This window comes from Spea bombifrons, chromosome 5, assembly GCF_027358695.1.
Source record: "Spea bombifrons isolate aSpeBom1 chromosome 5, aSpeBom1.2.pri, whole genome shotgun sequence".
Classification (NCBI taxonomy): domain Eukaryota; kingdom Metazoa; phylum Chordata; class Amphibia; order Anura; family Pelobatidae; genus Spea; species Spea bombifrons.
In genome coordinates this window covers 38,639,262-38,666,306 of record NC_071091.1, presented here as the reverse complement: position 1 = coordinate 38,666,306, position 27,045 = coordinate 38,639,262, and the positions used below count along the sequence as shown (strand labels likewise).

Genomic DNA, 27,045 nt, shown 5'->3' with positions numbered 1-27,045 from the left:
GAGAGAGACACTCACTGGCACAGACACTGAGAGAGCGAGACGCTCACTGGCACAGAGAGAGAGACACTTACTGGCACACAGAGAGAGAGACACTGGCACTGAGAGAGAGACAGAGAGAGACACTCACTGGCACTGAGAGAAAGACAGAGAGAGACACTGGCACACAGAGAGAGAGAGAGACAGAGAGAGACACTCACTGGCACACAGAGAGAGAGACAGGGAGAGACACTCACTGGCACACAGAGAGAGAGAGAGAGACAGAGAGAGACACTCACTGGCACACAGAGAGAGACACACTCACTGGCACACAGAGAGAGACACACTCACTGGCACACAGAGAGAGACACACTCACTGGCACACAGAGAGAGACACACTCACTGGCACACAGAGAGAGACACACTCACTGGCACACAGAGAGAGACACACTCACTGGCACACAGAGAGAGACACACTCACTGGCACACAGAGTGAGACACACTCACTGGCACACAGAGAGAGACACACTCACTGGCACACAATACGCGTAGACAACTTCCGGTGCCGGCACGGGAGATTGTCTAAGCGCATCGTGCTGACGTTCACCTGCTGCGGCGATGCGCGTTAAAAAAAATATTATACCCATATTCTTATCAGAAACAGGTCAAATATGTTACTTAGCATGTGTAACTATAAGATCCCACCCATAATCCCCATGTAAAAATAATAATATACCCATATTCTTATCAGAAACAGGTCAAATATGTTACTTAGCATGTGTAACTATAATATTCCACCCATAATCCCCATGTAAAAATAATAATGTTCCCATATTCGTATCAGAAACAGGTCAAATGTGTTCCTTAGCATGTGTAACTATAATATTCCACCCATAATCCCCATGTAAAAAATATATTATACCCATGTTATCAGAAATGGGTCAAATGTGTTCCTTGGCACCTGTAACCATGATATTCCACCTAGGGCTGCAACTAACGATTATTTTAATAATCGATTAGTTGGCCGATTATTTTTTCGATTAATCGGATAAAAAAATGCATTTTTTTAAAATTTAAAATGTAATAAAAAACTTACAATTTACACTTTCATCTCTTTATTGCAATGGCCTCTCTCTATTCACCTTCTTATTTTACTGACATAATAATAAAAGCTACAAGAACCCAAACACAGTGTTTCTCAAACTAGGTTTTAATACAAAGTTATTAGTAAATATTAATTCATATGTTAACTATTTTTCATATTCAATAAAAACTATGAGAAAAAAAAGCCTTGTTTAAATTTTTTTTATTTACCAAACTGCCCCCGGTTATGCACATCAGACCCCCAGCTTGCCACTCTGCCCCCATATATGCCTTATACCTCTTATATGCCAGATTCCACTGTGCCCCCTGATATGCCACTGTGCCCCTGATATGCCTTATACTCCTTATATGCCAGTGAAATGCAACTTAGCATTTAGATTTATTGGCAAATTTTATTTTTGATTAATAGATTAATCGGATAAAAAAACAATATGCAAATTTTTTGTTAGTGTAAAATTATTTAACCCTTTCACTGCTAAGGACTTAATGGTTACGTCCTCACAAGTGGGCTTCAGGTGCTAAGGACGTAACCACTACGTCCTCAGCAGTTACTTACCCCGGCGATCTGGCCTGTATCCTCACAGGCATCGTTGGGTCTTCGTCCTCCAGTAATGATGTCATTGCGCAATGATGCGATGATGTCATCTGACAACTTTATTAACAACTGACAATTGTCAGTTAAAGAGGCAACCCATAACCCCCCAACATATACCGTTGGAAAGGTAATTGAATTGAAATGTCATCCACACTTCCTAATCTCTTTGCCCAAAAACGTTATGTGACAGCTATTGCAATTTTTTTGCGACCTTACGTTGTGAAGGCTAAGATTTCATGCGTGTTTTTTGATGTGCCATATGACCAACAAACTTATCGTCCCTCTGGGCATGCAGGGTTCTTCTACGTATTGTGCATTGCCAACACATTGAATAAAATCAAAGTTGATTGATCAGTTGTATGTGTTAGAACTGAGCACTATGTCCAACGTGATGACGTGACGCACGGACGTCCACGCGTCTTGGTGTGAGTAGGGAGGGGGGAGAGGAGGAGGAGGACGCCGGCTGCAACTTTAACAGCTTCCCCGCGTCTTTGAAGTCTTCGAAGTTTGAAGCTCCCATCCTCCGCCGGCATTGCTGAGCATTACTGAGCCGGAACAGAGAACGAGCGGCTGCATCACAAGCATAAGCTGTAAATTGCAAGCTGTCATACGAGACCGGGTAAGGCTCCTGAAACGTGTAGCCTAACCACTTTACGACACCTGAACTGAAGCGGCCAAACTGCTCGGGGAATATCCACAGAATCTTGTGGAATGTTCGCTCTGCCTGAAGAGCTTCCGGAGGAGAGAACAAACTCTCTTTTTACAGAAGGCTTATCAGACCAGTCTTGATTTGACACGCTGTGGTGAGCTTTAGTTCTTCCTCCTTAAAGCTGTTAATGCCTATGAATCTCAAGTTTTGTGCTCATAAATAAGTTATTTTGGAAACTCAAATATAAACTCAAATACAAATATATTCTACACAAACTTAAGCCTTAAAATAAGGACACGTGAGGACTTTTGACTCGCAGATTTATTTAAGTAGCAGCCTATACACTATATTATATATATATATATATATATTTTTCTTTTTTTTTTTTTTTTTTTTTTTGTTGAATAATCTATCCTAAAGAAAATGCCTCCCAAAAAGGATAAAGACAAAGAAAAAGAGAAACTAGAAAGGAGCAAACCAATAAATATTTTTTGCTCTCCCAAATTACTTCCATACTCTACTGACCATAGACGATCAATATCAGGCGAACTGAAGGATACAGCGCCTGTAAGTAATATGGAGCTAACACATTCAGACGCACCTATTCCCCCCCACACTGAGACACAGCAGCAGATTTCACAGGATTTTATTAGAGACTTGATGGAGGGGTTCTATAAAAAAATTAAACAGGATCTGGTGGATAACCTTGCCCAGATCAGAACCGAGGTCTCTCAAGCTGCTGAAGTCCTAGTGAAGCATGACAAAATCATTACAAGCTTACAAGATGATAACAAAACTTTACATAACATAAATGCGGTCCTTTCAAAAAAAGTTAAGGAACTTGAAGTAAAAATTTCAGATATAGAAGACAGGTCTCGAAGAAAAAATATGAGGCTAAGAGGCATTCCGGATGCATTACAAAATCAGGCTCTGGAACACTTTTTGCAAAAATTTTTTTTGACCTTTATTTCATCAGAGGAATTGGGCCTACACCCATTCGAACGATTCCATAGGCTGCGCAAACCTAAAGCCCAAGCCCAAGAAGCCTCCTATCCAGCAGATGTTATTGTAAGGTTTTCAAGCTTCTATCTTAAAAATCGCATCACACAGGAACTCAGAAAAGATAAACCAAGAATGGATCAATTTAAAGAAATTCAAGTTTTTCAAGATCTCTCTCAAGCGACAAGAACTGCTAGGAAATCCTTCCAAGAACTCACACAAATTCTTAGGAAAAAATCAATACGCTACAGATGGGGATTTCCAATAGCATTAAATATTTATTATGAAGATAATGTATACCAACTCAAGGATCCGGCTTCCCTCAGAGAAAAGATGCTCCACTGGGGATTATTAGAAAGCTAAACAGAGATCATTTAACTTTTCATTTTATTACACATATATATTACATACAGCTTCTGTTTTGTTTGTCTTTTTTTTTTATTTTTTTTTTTTTCTTTCCTTTTTTTTTTTTTTTTTTTTTTTTTTTTTATTATTTTTTTTTGTTTGTTTGTTTTTTTTTTTTTTTATTTTTTTTTGTTTGTTTTATCTACTTAACTCTTAACATTCTCAACTAATTTTTATAATCTTTATACCTCACAATTTAGACCCTGAGTCTTTATATCTGAGTAAGGGACTCACTTATAATCCTTTTTTATTTTTTTTTTTTTTATCTTTTTTTCTATTTTTCTATACATGTCTTGTTTCTCACATAATACACGATTGTGAATGTTCAAATGTTTTTTACACTTCATTTATTTTTTACACACATTTAACTAAATAGGTAATTATCTAACGTCTCACTATGATATATATATATATTATATTACATTTAAAGATTTTTTTTTTTTTTTTATATACACTTATAAGGGGAGCAACAAATATACACTTATAAACTTCCACACCCACACTCATCTCTTATTTCACATAATTCATGACACTTAATTATTATTATATATATATTTTTTTATTACACATTTTTTACATAATTTCAACTAGTTTTCCACTTCACTTAGCTAACACATATTTATATTTATACTTACATAATAATAATTTTCTTTCTTTTCTTTTTTTTTTTTTTTTTTTTTTTTTTTTTTTTTTTACACTTTTAATTGTCTGTTATTCTATGAGTCCTCTCTTCCCTCTAGAATATCGGTATACCTACGTTACGCTGAGTTGAGGAGTTATGGGATATTTCGAACTTATTTATCGTTACAAACGTATTAATTAAGTACCTGACTGCCTGTTATTACCTAAAGTGAAAAATACAACACTAAGCTTTGACCTGTTTAGATACAGACCACCAGGCATATTTTGTCACACATATTATTGTTAAATTAATTTTTTTTTTTTAATATCTATATATATACTCTTTCTTTAGTATAACTTGAGTATACAGTTTGGATCTAACCATCCCACTATGAGCTTCTGTAAGACAGTAATAGGATCTTACTCTTGTACAATCGTATATGGGTGATCGTCCCCAGCACAGAATATATTGATAGAAATTAGTTAATTTTGGGTAGATTAAAGGGGTCCCAAAAGCTATACTTAGAGACGATTCGGAACATATTATGTTGAAACTTACGAATCTGGTTAGCTCTCGATATGCGTGATTTTTTCATATATATATATTTTTTTTTTTCTTTCTTCTACTATTACTATTGAATACATAGCTCAAGGGGTTGTCCATACTGAATGGCATACTGTGAGATGTGGTATGATATAATCTGAATATTATGTGCTGACTTGACCATGTGTTCATCTAGAATGTTATATTGTGGTGATGCTATGATGCAATTTGAATATCACGCTTTGACTTGTTTACATAGCGTGAACTTAGCACGTCATTAAGAATCTGTATGATATGTATTGAGCTCTTTGAAGGGCACACTGTGAGGTGCTTCACGATACAATCTGAATATTAAGTCTTGACCGGACCTTATGTGCATTCAGAATGTTATACTGAGGAGATGCTATGATGTAACTTGAATATTATGCTTTACTTGTTTATATAGTCTGAATTTAGGTAGACCAATTTGTTTTTTTTTTTGTTTTTTTTTATTTTATTTATTTATTTATTTTTTTTTTTCTTTTCTTTCTTAATATTTAATTACCTCCTCTCTCTCCCTTCCTCCCTACATAACTCCTGTGGTGGAAACAGGAACTTTTAGAGTCAGCAACATAATTAGTTCGCTTGAACTCTAGAGAAGATGAATGTATGTGATGATTGTTTTGTAAAATTGAAATATGAAAGAGGGAGGAGAGAAACATCAGGGGCAACATACCACTTTCTATGACCATTAGGGTCTTTACCCTAAACGCCCAGGGACTGAATTCTCCGCAAAAAAGAAGTGCTTTATTTAAATCGTTACAAGATAATAATATTGATCTTGCTTTTATCCAAGAAACTCACTGGATTAAACCACCTACCTCCTTATGGAAATTTAAAAAATACCCCTATATTTATGCGGCCAATTTAATAGGTGTAAAAAAGAAAAGGGGAGTGGCAATAATTTTTTCGAAACAACTTAAAATAGACCTTATATATGAGGAGGCAGACCCCAATGGACGCTTCCTGATATTAATAGTTAAAATTAACGACATTACGTTTACACTAGTTAATGTCTATGCCCCAAACAGGATTTCGGTTCGTTTCTTGGACAATCTTATTACTAAAATAGACTCCCTTCAGATAGGGACCCTCTTATTAGGTGGGGATTTCAATTCTGTTCAGGATCCCAAGTTAGACCGTAGTCATTTTAAGCATCACACTAAAAAACATACAAATACATCTTATGGGATTCAAGATTTTTTATTAAGAAATTCTTTGTTTGATTGCTGGCGTACTATTCACCCATTAGAGAGAGATTACACCTTTTTTTCAAACATGCATCAAACGTACTCGCGAATTGACTTTTTTTTGACAAAAGCAAATTCTTTGAAAATGGTGAAGGACTCCAAGATAGGAAATATTACTTGGTCGGACCATGCGCCAGTTTTCTTAGATATAACTAACAATCCCGACTATAAAATAAGAAATAAATGGAGACTAAACGAATCCTTACTTAGAAACACAACAATTTCAGATGAATTGTTACAGGAGGCTAAACAATTTTGTCAGACAAATGACAATGGGGAAGTATCAGATCCTACTCTTTGGTGCGCTTTTAAGGCATACATGAGAGGCGTTTTGATAAGAATAGGCACTAGAGAGAAGAAACGGAGGGGCTCTACGTTGACAGAACTTCACATAAAATTAGCCGAGTTAGAGAGAATTAATAAAAATAACATGGACCTTCCCTTGCTTCATCAGATAAAATTTATTAGAAAGGAAATTGTAACTAAAGAACAGGAAAAAATTAATTGGATGCTTTTACAATTACGCCAGAAATGGTACTATTCTAGCAATAGGGTAGGAAAAATATTATCTAACAAACTTAAAGCTAAACAAAAAACTGAAACTATAAAAAAAATTATAGTTGGAAATAATCATTTTCTTACCCCTAAAGCTATATCTAACGCTTTCGCTAATTATTATAAAACCTTATATAATCTTCCTGAGGTCTCACAGTCGGACCTGGAAATAAACAAATTTTTACAGAATTTAAAGCTTCCAAAAATTTCGACTTCACAAACACAATTTCTAAACCAACCTTTTTCATTATTAGAAATTAATAAGTCTATAAAAGAAATGAAATTAGGCAAGGCTCCTGGCCCAGACGGATTTTCTTCTCTTTTTTATACATCACTACAGCATATGATTGCCCCGCTATTACTGCGAGTATTTTCCTCTTTTTCTTTAAAGGCACAACTACCGGCAGAACTTCTTCAAGCGGCAATAATCACAATCCCCAAGGAAGGCAAGGACCCAAGCTCAACACTTAACTATAGACCTATCTCTCTAATCAATTTAGATATCAAGATTTATTCTAAAATTTTAGCTCAGAGACTAAAACAAGTGATACCACATATCATTAATAAGGATCAGACAGGATTTGTGGAAGGCAGAAGTCCTACGGACAATACCCGTAAGATTTTAAACCTTATACATAAGGCTAATTCTCTTCGAATTAAGTCTGCTTTTTTGGCGCTTGACGCCGAAAAAGCTTTTGACCGGGTTAACTGGAGATACTTAGAAGCGGTGCTCATAAAATATGGTATCGTAGGAACATTCAAAAATTACATCATGAACCTCTACACTAATCCAACTGCTAAAGTGGTCGGTCACTTACTGGACTCAGATTGGTTCCCTATAAGGAACGGAACCCGCCAAGGATGCCCACTAGCCCCTTTACTTTATATCCTTAGTATAGAGCCTCTTGCGGAATTAGTGAGACAATCGTCCGATATATTTGGCATACAAATTAACTCAGAGTCTTTTAAAATCTCTCTTTATGCAGATGACGTTATTCTGTCAATGACGAATTTAGATTCTTCTCTTCCTGCACTTTTTAAAATATTAGATAAATATGGTTTAATTTCTAACTACAAAATTAATCTTGGCAAAACGCAACTCATCACGACTTGTTTTACGCAAGACGAAATAACTGAGCTTGGGTCTCTGTGTTCACTCGATTGGAATTCCCAAACTATAGACTATCTTGGAATCTATATTACAAAAGAACTTCCTTTGCTTATTAATTGTAATTACAAAAATCTAATTGATAAAATAAAAGCACAGCTCTCAAGGTGGAAAAATCTAGAAATCTCTTGGCTTGGCCGAACTCATTTAATAAACGGATACTTAATCCCTAAAATTCTCTATTTTTTTAGAACAATCCCTTTGAGAGTTCATACCTCTATCTTGAAATGTATTCAGCAAACCATCGACCATTTTATTTGGCAGCAGAAAAGACCAAGGATAACAAATAACATTTTAACTAAGAAACCAAATAAAGGGGGAATATCCTACCCGAGTATTAACAAACTTCATGATGCTACAATGTTGACCCATTATTTGGCTTGGGATAAAAAATCTAATAATTCCCCAAGATGGTTATATATAGAGGAATCAGACATGGGCCACGAGGAACTATATCTTCTCTTTTGGGCTGACACACTTCGATTGAAAGATATAAAAATCTTGAATCCCATAATATATGACACACTTAAAACATTGCTTAAACTCAAACGAAGTATGGGGATAAAAAGATCTCTTATGCCCTCTACTCCAATGGAGGCTATTCGTTATTTTATTAGAGATATAGACCTGACCAGATGGCAAGGATGCGGTATTTCCTGCATTGGTAACTTGTTAAACCAAGATACCATTGTGCCCTTTCCCCAGATATGCAAATCTTTTTCTCTACCACCATCTGAATTATTCTCTTTTTTGAGGATTAAAAATCTTATTAATCAGGTGGGAATCGATAGGAATCCGGAAGTAGAACATTGGCTAACAACTCACAAAAAAAAGAAACAAATCTCAAGTTCAACTAAACTTTTATTAATTATGCAAAAAGATGAGAAAGATCCACCAATCCTGAAGTGGGAAAGTGAGCTAGGTTTCGAGTTTTCCTTGGATCAATGGCGTCAGGCCTTGGTTCTCATAAGAAAGCACGTTCACTCAATAAATTTAATAGAGATTTATATTAAGATAATTTATAGATGGTATCTGGTTCCAACTAGACTCAATAAAATCAGTAGTACACATTCAAACAGATGTTGGCGATGTCTCTCCCACATGGGCACATTTGCCCATATCTGGTGGGAGTGCCCGCAACTACTAAACTTGAGATATAACCTCTTGCAACTACTTGGCTCACTTCTCCACTTTCAGGACCAACTAGACCCACAGATGTTTCTTTTCCATTTGGGACTTGAGAAATACCATTTAAATCATAGAATTTTAATTATCCATGTACTTATGGCCGCAAAAATATGCATTGCTAGAAACTGGAGACAGGCAGGCCTATTTGACTGGGGATCAGTTATTAATCAAACTAATCATCAGTACTTAATGGAAAGAGGATACTATATTAAAATCAACAAGCTTTCTAAATTCGATAATATCTGGCTACCCTGGAAACACTTTCGAGACACTGATCCAGAAAATATTTTGAAAGTCTCTACCTGAGGTTTAATTTTTTTACTTCCCTTGCTTTTTTTTTTTTTTTTCCTTTTTTTCCCCTGGGCGGACGTTACACTATACTGCACTATGAACTACTTTATGATTAATAGCTAGCTCCTAGATGCTTCTCATTGTCTCCCATGTATGACTGCCTGTTGGATGAATGTTATGGGTGGTGTTGTGATTGGCAATTACTTGCCACAGTTACAGCTTATATTAGATAATATGCTGTAATTTATTCTCTGCTTTTTTTTTTTCTTTTATTCGGTTCGGGTAGCAGTCTACTGTTTTCTGTTTATAAAATTCTTAAATAATCATATATCTTACGGTAGAACGGAACATAATAATGAATGGACGCATTGTTCGTTTTGAATAAGTGTTTAATTGCTTATAATTCCATTCAAGAATTTATTTTTTTTTTCCCTTTTTTTTTTTTTTTTTGTTTTTGTTTTTGACATTGTAATACCCTACCGATGTATTCTAAATCTGAGAACATAAAGTATAAAATATTTAAATAAAATAAAAAAAAAAAAAAAAAAAATCAAAGTTGATTGCAGTGTACTGTTTCAAACACTTAAAGGCAAACGCTAATTCTTTTTCCAACTATTGTTATGAAGACTTTGGCTCAAAGCGGCTCTATAAGAGTCACAGGCACCCTTGATTTTCTGTTGTACACTTCCTAATCTCTTTCCCCCAAGAAATCTATGTGACAGCTATTGGAAAGTATCTACACCTGGGTCGTTATTTTCACCTCTTTCGCTATGTCTTCTCTCCGAAGTGCGGAATAAGACTCTTGCGTTCTGTCCAGACTTTGTGGCCTAATGGTGAAAGTGTCTGACTTTGGATCAGAAGATTTAGAATTTGAGTCGTCTTGAGGTTGCTGGTGGTTTAGCTCCCCAGGTTACTGTTCTTTTGAGTCTAGAGATTGTACATTGCTGTCTGATTTTATGAAATCAATGTCTTCTGCAATGTACTCTTTCAACGCTTAAATTCAATCTTGTATTCTTTCTCAAAAAATTGTTGAATTAAACGAAGCTCAAAAAAAGACGACTGTCAGAAGTGGGATTTGAACCCACGCCTCCACATGGAGACCAGAAGACCCTCTCAGAGAGAAGATAGCATTCTTGAGTATGGTGCCTTAGACCACTCGGCCATCCAGACAAGCTACAGCTGCTAAGAAAGATGATATTTTTTTACATGGTTTCAAGGCAAGGGACTAGCTGTTAGAGGACTTTTTCCCATTGCATTGGTTTAAAGTGGCTTCATTAGAGTCACAGGGTAAAGCAGACTTGAGATCCTGCATGTGAAGGCTAAGATTTCACATGTGTTTTTTGATGTGCCATATGACCACCAAACTTATCGTCCTCTGGGCATGCAAGGTTCTTCTACGTATTGTGTGTTGCCAACACATTTAATGAAATCAAAGTTGATTGCAGTGTACTGTTTCAAACACTTAAAGGCAAACTTTAATTCTTTCTCCAACTATTGTTATGAAGACTTTGGCTCCAAGTGGCTCCATAAGAGTCACAGGGCACCCTTGATTTTCTGTTGTACATTTCCTAATCTTTTTGCCCAAAGAAATCTATGTGATCATCCTTTGTATAATGTGCCACAGGGCCCACTACTGAAACATTTCACACTAGAGTAAAATCTGTCAATTGTATTACAGACATTTTTCAGAGACAATTTGTGGATATTGCAATTTATAACTAAACAAGCACATCAAATGCAGTCAACCACTGAAAAAAAAAACACGACTCGAACCCACAACCTTTGAATATTGGCATTATTTTCGCATCAAAACTTTAATCTTACAAACCGAGCGCTAAACTGCTTTCCACACTTGTGTTAAATCGTTCTATTGTTTCGGATTACCATAATTTCTCACAGACAAATTGTGGATATTTGGAATTACAATTTATAACATAGATCTAAGCATGTACAGTCAACCCTTGGAAAAATGCGACTCTACTGGGACTTGAACCCACAACCTTTGAATGCCTTCACAAAATCTAGACGTCCAATGCACTATCCATTGCGCCACAGAGCCCGTATCCTGCTTATTGAAACGTCATCCATTGCGCCACAGAACCAACATATGTGAAAAGAAAATGTTGTTGAAAACCTAAATGTCTCAACAATCATCCCTTGTATAATGCGCCACACAGCCCATAACTGAAACGCACTTTACACTAGAGTAAAATCTGTCAATTGTATTACAGAAATTTTTCAGAGACAATTTGTGGATATTGCAACTAAACAAGAACATCAAATGCAGTCAACCACTGGAAAAAACATGACCCAAGGAAGTCCTGCCATGGCAGCCACTTCAGACCGTTCCCATAACCAGCGCCCCTAGATGACATCACCAAATCCTCCGTGTGACATAAAAAATTAACATAAGACAGCCACGCAGAGATCGGGGGAGTGATGGATTGTTTCCAAAACCTAGGGATAGTGGCCCTGGCGGCATTAAGAAGCTGAATAGTAAGAGACCGGGGAATTGAGGCTGTCCCTGTCCGCACTCGAAATGCGCTTATGGAAATGTTTAGTCAGATACGCATCCATGAGCGACGCAGTATGAGTATCAGGTTCACGCCCCTGGGAGATATTATAAAGCTCCCGGTATTATTGTGCAAAACAGGCAGCTATATCCTTAGTGGTGTGGTGCAAGGATCCCTTGGCGTCCCTAATCTTGGGAATAAACGTAGCTACCCTCTTAGCACGGAGCGCACGAGCAAGCAGTTTCCCTGGCTTGTCGCCCATTTCATAAAAATGCCCCCTGGCGAGGAGGTAGTTCCTGCGTAGTTTAGAGTCTAAAAGGGTTGCAAGTCGGGACCTTAGCGCCCGGAGCTGCTCCAAAATCTCTGCAGATAGCGAAAGCTTATGTTGAAGCTCAAGTTCCGCTATGCGACGAGATAAAGAGGAGAGCTCGGCCTGGTTAAGTCTCTTGAGCTGCTTGCCTAGTCTGATAAGATGTCCCCTAATAACAGCTTTATGGGCCTCCCAGATCGTCGAGATAGGGGTGTCAAGGAGAGAATTTTCCTCAAAGTAATGTTTCAGGTGAGACATGAGGTCTGCGACAAACGCAGGAGTTTCGATCAAGTTTTCGTAAAGGCGCCAACACCAAACCCTAGGGGGGAGCAAGGGGAGGCGTAAGGTAAGGTGCACTGGAGCATGGTCACTGAGGGTCTGGGACCCAATATCAGTGGGGTGGAGATAGGAGAGGTGATGGTGTGAAAGAAAGAGGGCATCAATACGCGTATACCTGTTATGGGGGGGAGAGAAAAAGGTGTGATCCCGCATAGAGGGATGAAGGACCCGCCATGCATCCACCAACTGATTGAGGAGAAGCAAACCTTTAACGCGCTTAATTTTAACAAATGGAATGTGAGAAGTCCCCGCAGAGCAGTCGAGCCTGGGATCCAGGACCATATTGAGGTCACCCCCATAGACGGCAATGCCCTCCTGAAAGTCCGCCAATTTAGAGAGAAATTCCACTAAGAAGGGAACTTGATCCTTATTAGGAGCATAAACTGTAGCTAGCGAGATTTTATGTACTCCCAGAAAACCCTTAATCATTAGACCTCTACCCTCCTCATCCCTCCAAATTTCAAGAAGGCGAAAAGGGGAGAGATTTGTGTAGTAATATCACCACGCCCTTAGTTTTAGATTGAAGGGAACTGGAAAAGAACGCGGATTGAAAATATCTATCCTGTAATTTAGGCTCTTTAGAGCGTATAAAATGTGTCTCTTGCAAGAAGGTGATTTTGGTACGGAAGGAGTGCAAAACATGAAGTAATCTAGATCTCTGCTGTGGCTTGTTTAATCCCCTCACATTGAGGGAGGTGCATTTAACAAGAGTGTCAGACATAAATACCCAGCGTATGTGAGAAGAGTAACAGTAAGCAAGGTACTAATATGTCCTTAAAGAGGAACAAACGAAAACAAACCAGTAACCAAAAAAAGAAACCAAAAAGGGCGAACATGTGCCCGATGTAATCACATCGAATCATGAGCCAAGTGACCATGCTAGTGGTCAAAACCCTAGGACCCTGTCCCTGAGGGCAAGGCGGGTAGGCTCTGGTGGGGGAATGCATGCGAGAGGTAGTGTAAGTGTGTAAGAGAAGAAAGAATATAGAGAGAGTGTGATGAAATGCAGGAGCATCCCCTCCGTAAAGGAAAATGAAAGAAAAGAAAACCACGAAGGATAAACAGTAGCTAGAAACATGGGTGGGAGTGTATGTGTGGGAAGGTGAAGACCAAAGGACCTTACCCCTGACAAGAAGACAAGTGGAAGGCATCCCGGACACTAGCATGAGAGAGTGCAGAGCCTCACGGAGAGAGGGGATCTCAAGGTAAGTGTAGGAAACCGCTAAGGCCGTAACGTGTGTGCGTGTAAGTGTGGAGGGAGAAACCCAGGAAGAGCCCAATTGTACGTGGAGAAAATAACCAAACGTACAAAAGAGGCACTGGGGAAAAGGCACCACAACAGCACCAGGACATGTGAACTCCGTACACAGAGGAGCACCAGGGCGCAGACAATAAAAGCACTACAGCAGCGTAAAAACAAAACGACAAAAAACAGTAAGAAAAGAAAATAAATTATTTAAAGCATAAGAGAACGTGTAAATGAGTGCATCAACATCCCGGCGACGGACAGACAGTTCCCCTCCAGAGTAAAGGCACAGGTGAGGTAAGTAAACGTGTCCCGAGGCACTCATACCTGGAGCCAGAGAAAGGAAAGCGAGGTGCCATAGACAAAGCAGGGCGTCCAGAAAGGCACATAGCCGGAGACGACGAGTCGAAGGAGATGCCAAAACGTCCGGCGCTGCAGAACCATGACCAGGAGTCGCGGCATCGTGTCCAGGAATCAGCCAAGAGGAGGAACGCGGTAGTCGTTCGGTCAGAGGTGAAAGAGGTATCTAGGCATTCGGCAGCTTCTGCCTTTTGGTGCGACGCGGTCTCGGAGACCAATCTTTAGTGGGATCCCGAAGCGGAGCAAGGGCCGGGAAAGTAGCCTCCCAGTCCGGGATGGTTAAGTGCGGCAGGCCAAGGTCCTGCAAAAATTGGGGAACATCTGATGCCTGGCGTACCGTGAAGGTGTCGCCGTCCCGACGAGCAATGAGGGCGAAGGGGAAACCCCATTGATACGGAATAGAGGCCTCTCTAAGGGCAGCGGTAAGGGGTTTCAAAATGCGTCGAGTCTGCAGGGTAGTTGGAGAGAGGTCCGGATAAATAGAGATGGAATTACCGTCCCAAGACAGGCTCGCCTGCTGTCTGCAGGCCCGCAGGATATTTTCTTTCAACGGGTAGTCCTGGAGACGGCAAATGATGTCTCTCGGTGGACCGGCTGCGTCGCCTCTGGATCTCAAGGCTCTGTGCGCCCTGTCGAAAAGGATCTGTGAGTCGGCAGGCCTCTGCAGGGCGTCATTAAAGATTGTTTGAAGTGTAGTAGAGATGTCCGGCTGAAGTACCGATTCCGGGACTCCCCGCACCCGAAGATTGTTTCTCCGGCCACGGTTGTCGAGGTCCTCAATCTTGCGTGCTAGGAGTCGGAGCATGGTGGTCTGGTCGGACATTTGGGATGAGAGAGAGTCCACAGTAGTAGCTATCTGCACGTTGTCTTGTTTGACAGCAGCTACGCGGTCACCTAGCTGGTGAACATCTGATTTGATTTCGGCCAGTGCATCGCGGATACCCTGTGTAGCTTGCTCAATTAAAGGCACCATTTCTGCCCTCGTAGGCAGGAGCCGAAGCGCATCCTGCAATGTGAGTTGATCGTGAAGTGGCGGGTCTGCACAGGGATCCTCGCCACCGTCACCATGTGAACTGGCGGGAGACGGCGCCATCTTGGCAAACGAGTCCCGGGAGTCTTGGTCTTGCGTGGCGTGAAAAAACGCCCGGACTGAGGTAGCAGCCTGCTTGTCCCTGCTCCCTTGTGTTTTCGGGGTCCCGGGGACCTTGTTGTGTTTGCCCATCTTGAGGTAGTCGTGGTATGCAATGGAAAAAACGGAGAGGGTCCTGCAGAGCTCCAGGATTATGCGGCCATCTTGTTTGGCTGCTAGCCACGCCCCATCAGCCACGTATTTTTCACACAGTTGACTCCCTGACTTCCCACATGCGGCAACAATCGACTATAATACAACAGTTGTCCAGGAAGATAGAAGATCTCGACAACAGAGTCCGGAGGAACAACATCCGTGTGCAGGGCCTACCGGAGTCGATAGAGCACCTGGATTTACCGTCTACACTCCAGACAATGTTCAATTCGATCCTGCGGATACTGCGATTCGCTTTGACAGAGCTCATAGGGCACTCCGCCAAAAGCCCTCTGGCACTATGCCTCCCAGGGACTTTATCTGCTGTCTACAGGATTTTTCCCTCAAGGAACTCATCGTTCGTGCCTTCCGCAACCAACCCACCTTTGCCTGGAATTCACACACGATTACGGTGTTCCAGGACTTCCAGGTTCCTTACGCGGACCACCACGCCGTACTGGACACGGTATTTTGCCTTCGGGCTTTGATTCATGTGTGGAGGGAGGTTGTATCTCCTACATATTTACTGTATTTTACTGTGCATATATGTCATTAAGTGTCTGCTCATGCTTCGTTGGTGCCGCCCTTCACCCCTGGAGTGTGTGGCTGTTGAGCTTCCATCTCCTGCCCCTCATTGGGCTTATGCTCTTCTGTGCACATCGCCACGACTATATATGTACACTTACTCCTTTACACATTAATGCGGCCGTGTCCTCTCACAGGCGTCTCCCACACGCACACACATTCGCAGCTGCATTCGCTTAACTGGGTGTACTGGACATGTGTAGGTTTACTTCCTAGCCCATTACACTGTTACATATTGTTACCTCTTTACTTAGGTCTCTCGGCGGGCCAGATGCTCCACATTGCTCCACACAGATCTTCATGTCCTTACCTTTGGCTCATTCGCCAATTTTCCATACACCTTACGTTAAATGCTCCCTCTTTACACATATACCCCCCCCCAGAGCCGGCCCGCTTCGGTTCTTTTCAGAACCGAGGCCCTGGTTCATCACCTACCGATAGGTCGAATGGCTCATTATTCGATGCCTCGGCATCCAGGGCCTCTGGTTGTGTCTTGCACGCACGCGTTCGCCCACTGTTTTTGTTTTCGTTCTTTTGTCGTTTTTGGTTTTCCGGGTTATGTTTGTTTTTCTTTGTTTCTGCGCCGCTGTTCTGCCGACTGCTCCGTTCAGTCCCTCCAGCTGCCTCACAGATGACACCTGATCGCATTAAACTTACCTCTTTTAATGTGAGAGGTCTGAACAAACCACAACAGCGATCCAAATTGTTACACATCCTCCACACATTTCAAACTCATATAGCGTTTCTTCAAGAGACGCATTATAAGTCCTCGAAGGAATTCAAATTAACTAATCATCATTGCTCACAAAGCTACTTCTCTAGTTCCTCAGACTCAAAAAACGAAGGGTGTTGCGATCCTCTTGCACAAGCAGCTCCCATTTCGTCTGCTGGATATCTGGAGGGACACGGAGGGTAGAGCCATCTTCCTCAAAGGTTACATTGGTAATCAAATGGTTTCTTTGGGAAATGTATACGCACCCAGTCGGGGTCAATCACTGTTTTTGTCTCGTGTATTGTTTCGGGGAATTTCAGGAGGGTTTGGCTATCTTTGGGGGGGGGACCTGAATATGCCTTTAGATCCTCTGAGGGACTTCTCTTCCCAATTCTCCCATATCCCATACCGTCACATTAGAAAGGTACGCAGGGCCCTGCACCTCAATCAGTTAGTGGACGTATGGAGATCCCAGCATCCAGACACGAGAGATTTCACCTTTTTCTCTCCTCCCCACAACCGGTATTCCCGGATTGATATGTTATTCCTATCACACCACCATCTGCTACAGTTACATTCCTCAGACATAGGTATTCGCTCGTTCAGCGATCATGCTCCAGTCCACCTCTCGTTATGTTTATCCTCGTCCAGAGGCAAGATTTGGAGCTGGAGATTGAACGAAAATCTCCTTGATAATCCCACCTCTCTCTCTGATCTTTCCATGCACCTGAAATACTATTTCTTAGACAACAACACAGGTGAGGTCCCTTTCCCCATAGTGTGGGAGGGACATAAGGCCTAGATTCGGGGTCATCTCATTAAATTAGGCTCATTGCAGAAAAAAGCTAAACTGGCCGCTGTGCTATCGCTACATAGACAGATCTCCCTGTTGGAACAGTCTCATAAAGCTTCCTTAGACTATTCCGCCCCGTCTGCAGTCTCTTAGGCAGCAACTGGCCTCCCTTTTAGATGCCAGGATAAAGCGCTCCTTCCTCCTGGCACCAAAAGCTTTTTACGAATTGGGCAAAAGGCCGGGTAAGCTTCTAGCTAGGTCTTTGAGGGCCAAACGAGCCGCCACGTTCATACAAAAAATTAGACACCAAGGTACCCTGTTATCTGAATCTTCGGCTATCGCCAAGTGTTTTAGGGAGTACTATAACTCCCTCTATAACTTGCCCCCCTTGACTGACCGACACTCTATGACTGAGGGCGCTAGAAAGGCTTTATCTGTACCCATATCGTGTGACGAGGTGAAGGCAGCCCTTAAAATGACCCCTAAGGGCAAGAGCCCTGGTCCGGACAGCCTCACCAGCCACTATTATGACCGTTTCTTTCCGGTCCTGGGCACTCACTTAACCACCCTTTTCAACTCTTTCGCAAACGGTGCTACCCCGGACCCCCATACTAACATGGCATACATCGTTGTGATTCCTAAACCGGGTTGGGACGCCGAACTCTGTGCCAATTATCGCCCCATCTCCCTCATTAACGCCGATCTCAAGCTCATGGCGAAAGTCATGTCCTTACGCCTTCGATCCTACATCCCATCGTTGATCCACAGGGACCAGGTGGGCTTTGTGCCCGGGAGGGAGGCCAGGGACAATACAATCAGGGTGTTAAATCTGCTGACTCTGGCTCGTGAGCTCGGGACACCGTATGCAATGGTTTCCATGGAGGCCGAAAAGGCGTTTGATAGGGTCTCCTGGCCCTTTCTGTTCCTGGACTCTATCGGCCTGGCGAGTCACTTTCTCAATATGGTCAGAGCCCTATACGCCAACCCCTCGGCACGAGTCAAGGTCAATGGTATCCTCTCTGATGGTTTCGACATTAGAAATGGCACGAGGCAGGGCTGCCCCCTTTCCCCACTCCTATTCATTTTAGTTATGGAGCCCCTGGCGCAGGCCATAAGAATGAATGCTAACATTTCTGGTCTAGTGGTTGCTGACCATACTCACAAACTCGCCATATATGCGGACGACATGCTATGCATGATCACCCACCCGGACGCCTCCCTCCCACACATAGTTAGGGAACTGGACATCTTTGCGGACCTGTCCAATTATAAAATTATTTTGCCAAAGTCGGAAATTCTGGGGCTCAATGTTCCAGATCTGACCAAAACAACTATTATCCACTTGTTTCCCTTTAAATGGGCGGATTCCGCGATTAAATACCTGGGGCTGTGGATCCCCTCAGACATTTCCCGACTTCAGTCTTTAAATTTTGACTCATTACTTTCTGCTACACTTGCGGATCTTCGCAAATGGTACATCTCCTGGTTTGGTCGCATAGGGGTCCTAAAGATGAACATTCTCCCCAGGTTCCTGTACGTCTTACAGTGCTTACCAATCTTTCTCCCTAAGGCGTATTTTCGAAAAAGATTTTTCCAGATCTATATCTGGGCTGATCGGCATCCTAGGCTTTCACTCTCCCACTTGTCCAGGCCCAAACACAGGGGTGGCATGGGGGTCCCCAATGTCGAATGGTATTGGATGGCTTCTCATCTCCACCGCCTGGTGGAATGGTCTGTTAATGCGCCCAAGCTTTGGATTCCCCTGGAGAACTCCTTCTTCCCTCACCCTATTGTGGTAGCCCTGTGGCTTCCGGATTGCTCTAGGGAGCTATCGGTTCCTAATCAACCCACGATCCCTGCTACTCTTAGCGTTCTGAAACGCCTGGTCTCTCGTCGACTCTTGACCTCTGTCCCGGGTCCTTTGTTACCCCTCACGCACAATCCTGCACTAGATCCCACTACCCGAGGTGGTTTACGTGATCTGCTCCAGATCCTGAAGGGCGCTACATTCCGTCCGATCCGCGACCTCACTCGACAAGCTGCCCCGTCCTTTAGGCAGCTCTTTGTGCACCACCAAATTAAACATTATGTATCTACTCTACTCCCTGATCCCCAGATTACAAGGGAGTTAAGCAACTTGGAAAAGCTTTTTGGATACGGAGCCGGCCCACTTACTTTCCCACCTTTACTCCCAGCTACTGGCGGCGCAGTGTAACACCAAGCCGTTCTTCTTGAGCCTTTGGGAAAGAGACCTAGCCATCTCTTTTACCGAGGAGGAATGGGACAAGATGATAATGCTCACCCATAGAGGCAGCATTTCTAGTAAGATACAGGAGTGCTCCTACGAATTTTTGTCGCGTTGGTATAAGGTCCCATCAGAATTGCATCGTTTTCTTCCCCTTGTTTCCCCCCTGTGTTGGAGGTGTGGTGCCTCTAGTGGCTCTTACCTCCATCTGTGGTGGGACTGCAGGGATATCCGCCCCTTTTGGTCCGTGGTGGTAAGGGTGATAAAGGAAGTAGCAGATCCCGACTTTGTAGCCTCTCCCGCTGCCCTCCTGCTTCATTACACTGGCTCCCCGGTTCACACTTATAGAGGGTCTTTGCTCATTCACCTCATACAGGCTGCTAAGGCGGTCATTCCCCTTTATTGGAAGACCCGTTGACGCGTGGTTAGCCAGGGTCAACTTTATTTTTCATATGGAGGGCCTGGTGGCCATTTCACGGGGCAAGGAATATACTCATGATGTGACCGTGCTCCCCTGGATGACCTTCTTATCCTCCTCTCGCCTCATTGATATCTGCTTTTGATTTTCCTCGCCTGAGCTCTTCTTTGTAGGTCGCAGGAGTGCTTGATGGTTTCCCACTGTGCCTCAGCTGTGCCGTTGCATGCCCTCCAGCTCCCCCTTCCTCCACTGTTTTTTTCTACTCTGGGTCTGTGTAGGGTGTGTGTCAGATGTCGGTTATGTGTATATTTCCGCAAGTGCCGTTATTTGTGTCACCATATGGCAGTGTGCGCTCTGTTTTTCCTTTTTTTTTAGTTTATTGTTATTTCTTTTGATGTATCTCCGTTTCTATTTGACTCGCCTGGTCCTCGTTCTGCTTGAGGACATGTCATGCCACTCATTCGCATTTGACTCTCTTTGGATCAGAAGATTGAGGGTTCGAGTCCCTGGTCGCAGTTGCTGGAGGTTTGGTTTTGTTGTTCTTTAGACTTCTTCCATATCAATGAATGCCAGGCAAGTGGAAACTAAGATTTCAACAGTTTCTTTCCATGTTACGTGTCACCCAAGATCTTTAGTCCCTCTTGGTATGAAAGGCAGACATGTCAAAACTAAGATTTCAAGTGTTTTTTTTCAGTGTGCCATATGATCACCTAATGTAACCCCATCTTGGCCTACAAGGTAGCTATTGTTATGAAGACTTTGGCTCAAAGCGGCTCCATAAGAGTCACAGGCACCCTTGATTTTCTGTTGTACACTTCCTAATCGCTTTCCCCCAAGAAATCTATGTGACAGCTATTGGAAAGTATCTACACCTGGGTCATTATTTTCACCTCTTTCGGTATGTCTTCTCTTCAAAGTACGGAATAAGACTCTTGCTTTCTGTCTAGACCTTGTGGCCTAATGGGACAGGTGTCTGACTTTGTATCGGAAGATTTAGGTTGCTGGTGGTTTAGATCCCCAGGTCACTGTTCTTTTGAGTGTAGAGATTGTACATTGCTGTCTTATTTTATGAAATCAATGTCTTCTGCAATGTACTCTTTCAACGCTTAAATTCAATCTTGGATTCTTTCTCAAAAAATTGTTGAATTAAACGAAGCTAAAAGCACAAAAAAAGATTGCTGTCAGAAGTGGGATTTGAACCCACGCCTCCACATGGAAACCAGAAGACCCTCGCAGAGAGAAGATAATTTCTCACAGACAAATTGTGGATATTTGGAATTACAATTTATAACATAGAACTAAGCATGTATGGTCAACCCTTGGAAAAATGCGACTCTAGTGGGACTTGAACACGCAACCTTTGAATGCCTTCACAAAATCTAGAAGTCCAATGAGCTATCCATTGCGCCACAGAGCCCCCAACTTACTTATTGCAGTGTCATCCATTGTGCCACAGAACCAACATATGTGAAAAGAAAATGTTGAAAACCTAAATGTCTCAACAATCATCCCTTGTATAATGCGCCACACAGCCCACAACTGAAACGCACTTTACACTAGAGTAAAATCTGTCAATTGTATTACAGAAATTTTTCAGAGACAATTTGTGGATATTGCAACTTATAACTAAACAAGAACATCAAATGCAGTCAACCACTGGAAAAAACACGACTCTGGTGGGACTTGAACCCACAACCTTTGAATGCTTTGACAAGCTCTAGAAGTCCAATGCACCATCCATTGCGCCACAGAGCCTACATGTGTAGAAAGCAAACGTCATGAAACCACCTATCTGACTCACGCATAATCCTTCGTACATAGATGTTTCAAATGCATTAGTCGTTTCTGTGTCCTATGTTTGTCTGCATGTTCTTAATTAACATCAGTCAGAGGAAGGACAGTGGTCATAAAAAGCATATTGTGGCATGTGAAGTAAAGGAAATATAGTTATGTTTCTCTATGAGAAACGTATCCACACATTCTTTCGCAAGCTTTGCATGCAGACTGCGTGGCCTAATGGATAAGGCGTCTTACTTTGGATCAGAAAATTGAGGCTTCGAGTCCCTTCGTGGTCGGAGTTGCCGGAGGCTTGGTTTTGTTGTTTTTTAGAGTTCTTCCATATCAATGAATGTCAGGCAAGTGGAAACTAAGATTTCAACAGATTCTTTCCATGTTACGTGTCACCCAAGATCTTTAGTCTCTCTTGGTATGAAAGGCAGACATCTCGAAACTAAGATTTCAAGTGGTTTTTTTTCAATGTGCCATATGATCACCGAATGTAACCCCATCTTGGCCTACAAGATACCTTTACGGATAGTGCGTTGTTGCGGGATTTGATTAAATCAAAGTTGTCTGCAATTTACTCTTTCAAAAACTTTGAACAAACGTAAATTCTTTTTCCAACTATTGTTATGAAGACTTTGGCTCAAAGCGGCTCCATAAGAGTCACAGGCACCCTTGATTTCCTGTTGTACACTTTCTTATCTCTTTCCCCCAAGAAATCTATGTGACAGCTATTGGAAAGTATCTACACCTGGGTCGTTATTTTCACCTCTTTCGGTATGTCTTCTCTGCGAAGTGCGGAATAAGACTCTTGTGTTTTGTCAAGACCTCGTGGCCTAATGGGTAAGGTGTCTGACTTTGGATGGGAAGATTGAGGATTTGAGTTGTCTTGAGGTTGCTGGTGGTTTAGATCCCCAGGTTACTGTTCTTTTGAGTCTAGAGATTGTACATTGCTGTCTTATGTTATGAAATCAATGTCTTCTGCAATGTACTCTTTCAACGCTTAAATTCAATCTTGGATTCTTTCTCAAAAAAATGTTGAATTAAACGAAGCTCAAAGCACAAAAGAAGATGACTGTCAGAAGTGGGATTTGAACCCACGCCTCCGCATGGAGACCAGAAGACCCTCACAGAGAGAAGATTGCATTCTTGAGTCTGGCGCCTTAGACCACTCGGCCATCCTGACAAGCTACAGCTGCTAAGAAAGAAGATATTTTTTTACATGGTTTCAAGGCAAGGGACTAGCTCGTAGGGGACCTTTTGCCATTGCATTGGTTTAAAGTGGCTTCATTAGAGTCACAGGGTAAGCAGACTTGAGATCCTGCATATGAAGGCTAATATTTCACATGTGTTTTTTGATGTGCCATATGACCACCATACTTATCGCCCTCTGGGCATGCAGGGTTCTTCGACATATTGTGTGTTACCAACACCTTTAATGAAATCAAAGTTGATTGCGATGTACTGTTTCAAACACTTAAAGGCAAACTTTAATTCTTTCTCCAACTATTGTTATGAAGACTTTGGCTCCAAGTGGCTCCATAAGAGTCACAGGGCACCCTTGATTTTCTGTTGTACATTTCCTAATCTTTTTGCCCAAAGAAATCTATGTGATCATCCTTTGTATAATGTGCCACAGGGCCCACTACTGAAACACATTTCACACTAGAGTAAAATCTGTCAATTGTATTACAGACATTTTTCAGAGACAATTTGTGGATATTGCAACCTAAAACTAAACAAGCACATCAAATGCAGTCAACCACTGGAAAAAAAACACGATTCTAGTGGGACTCGAACCCACAACCTTTGAATATTGGCATTATTTTCGCATCAAAATTTTAATCTTACAAACGGAGCGCTAAACTGCTTTCCACACTTGTGTTAAATCGTTCTATTGTTTCAGATTACCATAATTTCTCACAGACAAATTGTGGATATTTGGAATTACAACTTAATCAGTCAATTAAAATCTGTCAGATTAAGATCTGTCAATTGTATTTCAGAAATTTTTCAGAGTGGATATTGCAATTTTTCCATGTGTGGATATTGCAACTTATAACTAAACAAGAACATCAAATGCAGTCAACCACTGGAAAAACCACGACTCTGGTGGGACTCGAACCCACAACCTTTGAATGCCTTGACAAGTGCTAGAAGTCCAATGCGCTATCCATTGCGCCACAGAGCCTACATATGCAAGACGCAGACGTCATGAAACCACCTATCTGACTCACGCATAATCCTTCGTACATAGATGTTTCAAATGCATTAGTCGTTTCTGTGTCCTACGTTTGTCTGCATGTTCTTAATTAACATCAGTCAGAGGAAGGACAGTGGTCATAAAAAGCATATTGTGGCATGTGAAGTAAAGGAAATATAGTTATGTTTCTCTATGAGAAACGTATCCACACATTCTTTCGCAAACTTTGCATGCAGACCGCGTGGCCTAATGGATAAGGCGTCTGACTTCGGATCAGAAGATTGAGGGTTCGAGTCCCTTCGTGGTCGGAGATGCCGGAGGTTTGGTTTTGTTGTTCTTTAGAGTTCTTCCATATCAATGAATGTCAGGCAAGTGGAAACTAAGATTTCAACAGTTTCTTTCCATGTTACGTGTCACCCAAGATATTTAGTCCCTCTTGGTATGAAAGGCAGACATGTCAAAACTAAGATTTCAAGTGTTGATTGCCATATGATCATAACCCTATCTTGGCCTACAAGGTACCTCTACGGATAGTGCGTTGTTGCGAGATTTGATTAAATCAAAGTTGTCTGCAATTTACTCTTTCAAAAACTTTGAACAAACGTAAATTCTTTTTCCAACTATTGTTATGAAGACTTTGGCTCAAAGCGGCTCCATAAGAGTCACAGGCACCCTTGATTTCCTGTTGTACACTTTCTTATCTCTTTCCCCCAAGAAATCTATGTGACAGCTATTGGAAAGTATCTACACCTGGGTCGTTATTTTCACCTCTTTCGGTATGTCTTCTCTGCGAAGTGCGGAATAAGACTCTTGTGTTTTGTCAAGACCTCGTGGCCTAATGGGTAAGGTGTCTGACTTTGGATGGGAAGATTGAGGATTTGAGTTGTCTTGAGGTTGCTGGTGGTTTAGATCCCCAGGTTACTGTTCTTTTGAGTCTAGAGATTGTACATTGCTGTCTTATGTTATGAAATCAATGTCTTCTGCAATGTACTCTTTCAACGCTTAAATTCAATCTTGGATTCTTTCTCAAAAAAATGTTGAATTAAACGAAGCTCAAAGCACAAAAGAAGATGACTGTCAGAAGTGGGATTTGAAGCCATGCCTCCGCATGGAGACCAGAAGACCCTCACAGAGAGAAGATTGCATTCTTGAGTCTGGCGCCTTAGACCACTCGGCCATCCTGACAAGCTACAGCTGCTAAGAAAGAAGATATTTTTTTACATGGTTTCAAGGCAAGGGACTAGCTCGTAGGGGACCTTTTGCCATTGCATTGGTTTAAAGTGGCTTCATTAGAGTCACAGGGTAAGCAGACTTGAGATCCTGCATATGAAGGCTAAGATTTCACATGTGTTTTTTGATGTGCCATATGACCACCATACTTATCGCCCTCTGGGCATGCAGGGTTCTTCGACATATTGTGTGTTACCAACACCTTTAATGAAATCAAAGTTGATTGCGATGTACTGTTTCAAACACTTAAAGGCAAACTTTAATTCTTTCTCCAACTATTGTTATGAAGACTTTGGCTCCAAGTGGCTCCATAAGAGTCACAGGGCACCCTTGATTTTCTGTTGTACATTTCCTAATCTTTTTGCCCAAAGAAATCTATGTGATCATCCTTTGTATAATGTGCCACAGGGCCCACTACTGAAACACATTTCACACTAGAGTAAAATCTGTCAATTGTATTACAGACATTTTTCAGAGACAATTTGTGGATATTGCAACCTAAAACTAAACAAGCACATCAAATGCAGTCAACCACTGGAAAAAAAACACGATTCTAGTGGGACTCGAACCCACAACCTTTGAATATTGGCATTATTTTCGCATCAAAATTTTAATCTTACAAACGGAGCGCTAAACTGCTTTCCACACTTGTGTTAAATCGTTCTATTGTTTCAGATTACCATAATTTCTCACAGACAAATTGTGGATATTTGGAATTACAACTTAATCAGTCAATTAAAATCTGTCAGATTAAGATCTGTCAATTGTATTTCAGAAATTTTTCAGAGTGGATATTGCAATTTTTCCATGTGTGGATATTGCAACTTATAACTAAACAAGAACATCAAATGCAGTCAACCACTGGAAAAACCACGACTCCGGTGGGACTCGAACCCACAACCTTTGAATGCCTTGACAAGTGCTAGAAGTCCAATGCGCTATCCATTGCGCCACAGAGCCTACATATGCAAGACGCAGACGTCATGAAACCACCTATCTGACTCACGCATAATCCTTCGTACATAGATGTTTCAAATGCATTAGTCGTTTCTGTGTCCTACGTTTGTCTGCATGTTCTTAATTAACATCAGTCAGAGGAAGGACAGTGGTCATAAAAAGCATATTGTGGCATGTGAAGTAAAGGAAATATAGTTATGTTTCTCTATGAGAAACGTATCCACACATTCTTTCGCAAACTTTGCATGCAGACCGCGTGGCCTAATGGATAAGGCGTCTGACTTCGGATCAGAAGATTGAGGGTTCGAGTCCCTTCGTGGTCGGAGATGCCGGAGGTTTGGTTTTGTTGTTCTTTAGAGTTCTTCCATATCAATGAATGTCAGGCAAGTGGAAACTAAGATTTCAACAGTTTCTTTCCATGTTACGTGTCACCCAAGATCTTTAGTCCCTCTTGGTGTGAAAGGCAGACATGTCAAAACTAAGATTTCAAGTGTTGATTGCCATATGATCATAACCCTATCTTGGCCTACAAGGTACCTCTACGGATAGTGCGTTGTTGCGAGATTTGATTAAATCAAAGTTGTCTGCAATTTACTCTTTCAAAAACTTTGAACAAACGTAAATTCTTTTTCCAACTATTGTTATGAAGACTTTGGCTCAAAGCGGCTCCATAAGAGTCACAGGCA

The 27,045-nt window shown here is 41.6% G+C and overlaps 7 non-coding genes across 7 annotated transcripts; 2 read left to right on the top strand and 5 right to left on the bottom strand.

Moving 5' to 3' along the window:
• Positions 1-10,444: 10,444 nt before the first annotated feature.
• Positions 10,445-10,554, bottom strand: TRNAL-CAA (transfer RNA leucine (anticodon CAA)). The gene is made up of 2 exons: positions 10,517-10,554; positions 10,445-10,479 (listed from the first exon to the last, which is right to left on the bottom strand). It is a non-coding gene; the product is annotated as a tRNA-Leu (tRNA).
• A 12,491-nt stretch (positions 10,555-23,045) lies between these two features.
• TRNAL-CAA (transfer RNA leucine (anticodon CAA)) lies at positions 23,046-23,155 on the bottom strand. Its single transcript has 2 exons — positions 23,118-23,155; positions 23,046-23,091 (listed from the first exon to the last, which is right to left on the bottom strand). It is a non-coding gene; the product is annotated as a tRNA-Leu (tRNA).
• A 918-nt stretch (positions 23,156-24,073) lies between these two features.
• On the bottom strand, positions 24,074-24,160 carry TRNAR-UCU (transfer RNA arginine (anticodon UCU)). Its single transcript is given in 2 exon segments — positions 24,074-24,109; positions 24,124-24,160. It is a non-coding gene; the product is annotated as a tRNA-Arg (tRNA).
• A 247-nt stretch (positions 24,161-24,407) lies between these two features.
• Positions 24,408-24,480, top strand: TRNAR-UCG (transfer RNA arginine (anticodon UCG)). Its single transcript has one exon. It is a non-coding gene; the product is annotated as a tRNA-Arg (tRNA).
• Positions 24,481-25,247: 767 nt separating this feature from the next.
• TRNAL-CAA (transfer RNA leucine (anticodon CAA)) lies at positions 25,248-25,357 on the bottom strand. The gene is made up of 2 exons: positions 25,320-25,357; positions 25,248-25,293 (listed from the first exon to the last, which is right to left on the bottom strand). It is a non-coding gene; the product is annotated as a tRNA-Leu (tRNA).
• A 918-nt stretch (positions 25,358-26,275) lies between these two features.
• Positions 26,276-26,362, bottom strand: TRNAR-UCU (transfer RNA arginine (anticodon UCU)). The gene is given in 2 exon segments: positions 26,276-26,311; positions 26,326-26,362. It is a non-coding gene; the product is annotated as a tRNA-Arg (tRNA).
• A 247-nt stretch (positions 26,363-26,609) lies between these two features.
• On the top strand, positions 26,610-26,682 carry TRNAR-UCG (transfer RNA arginine (anticodon UCG)). The gene has a single exon. It is a non-coding gene; the product is annotated as a tRNA-Arg (tRNA).
• The last annotated feature ends 363 nt before the right edge of the window (positions 26,683-27,045 follow it).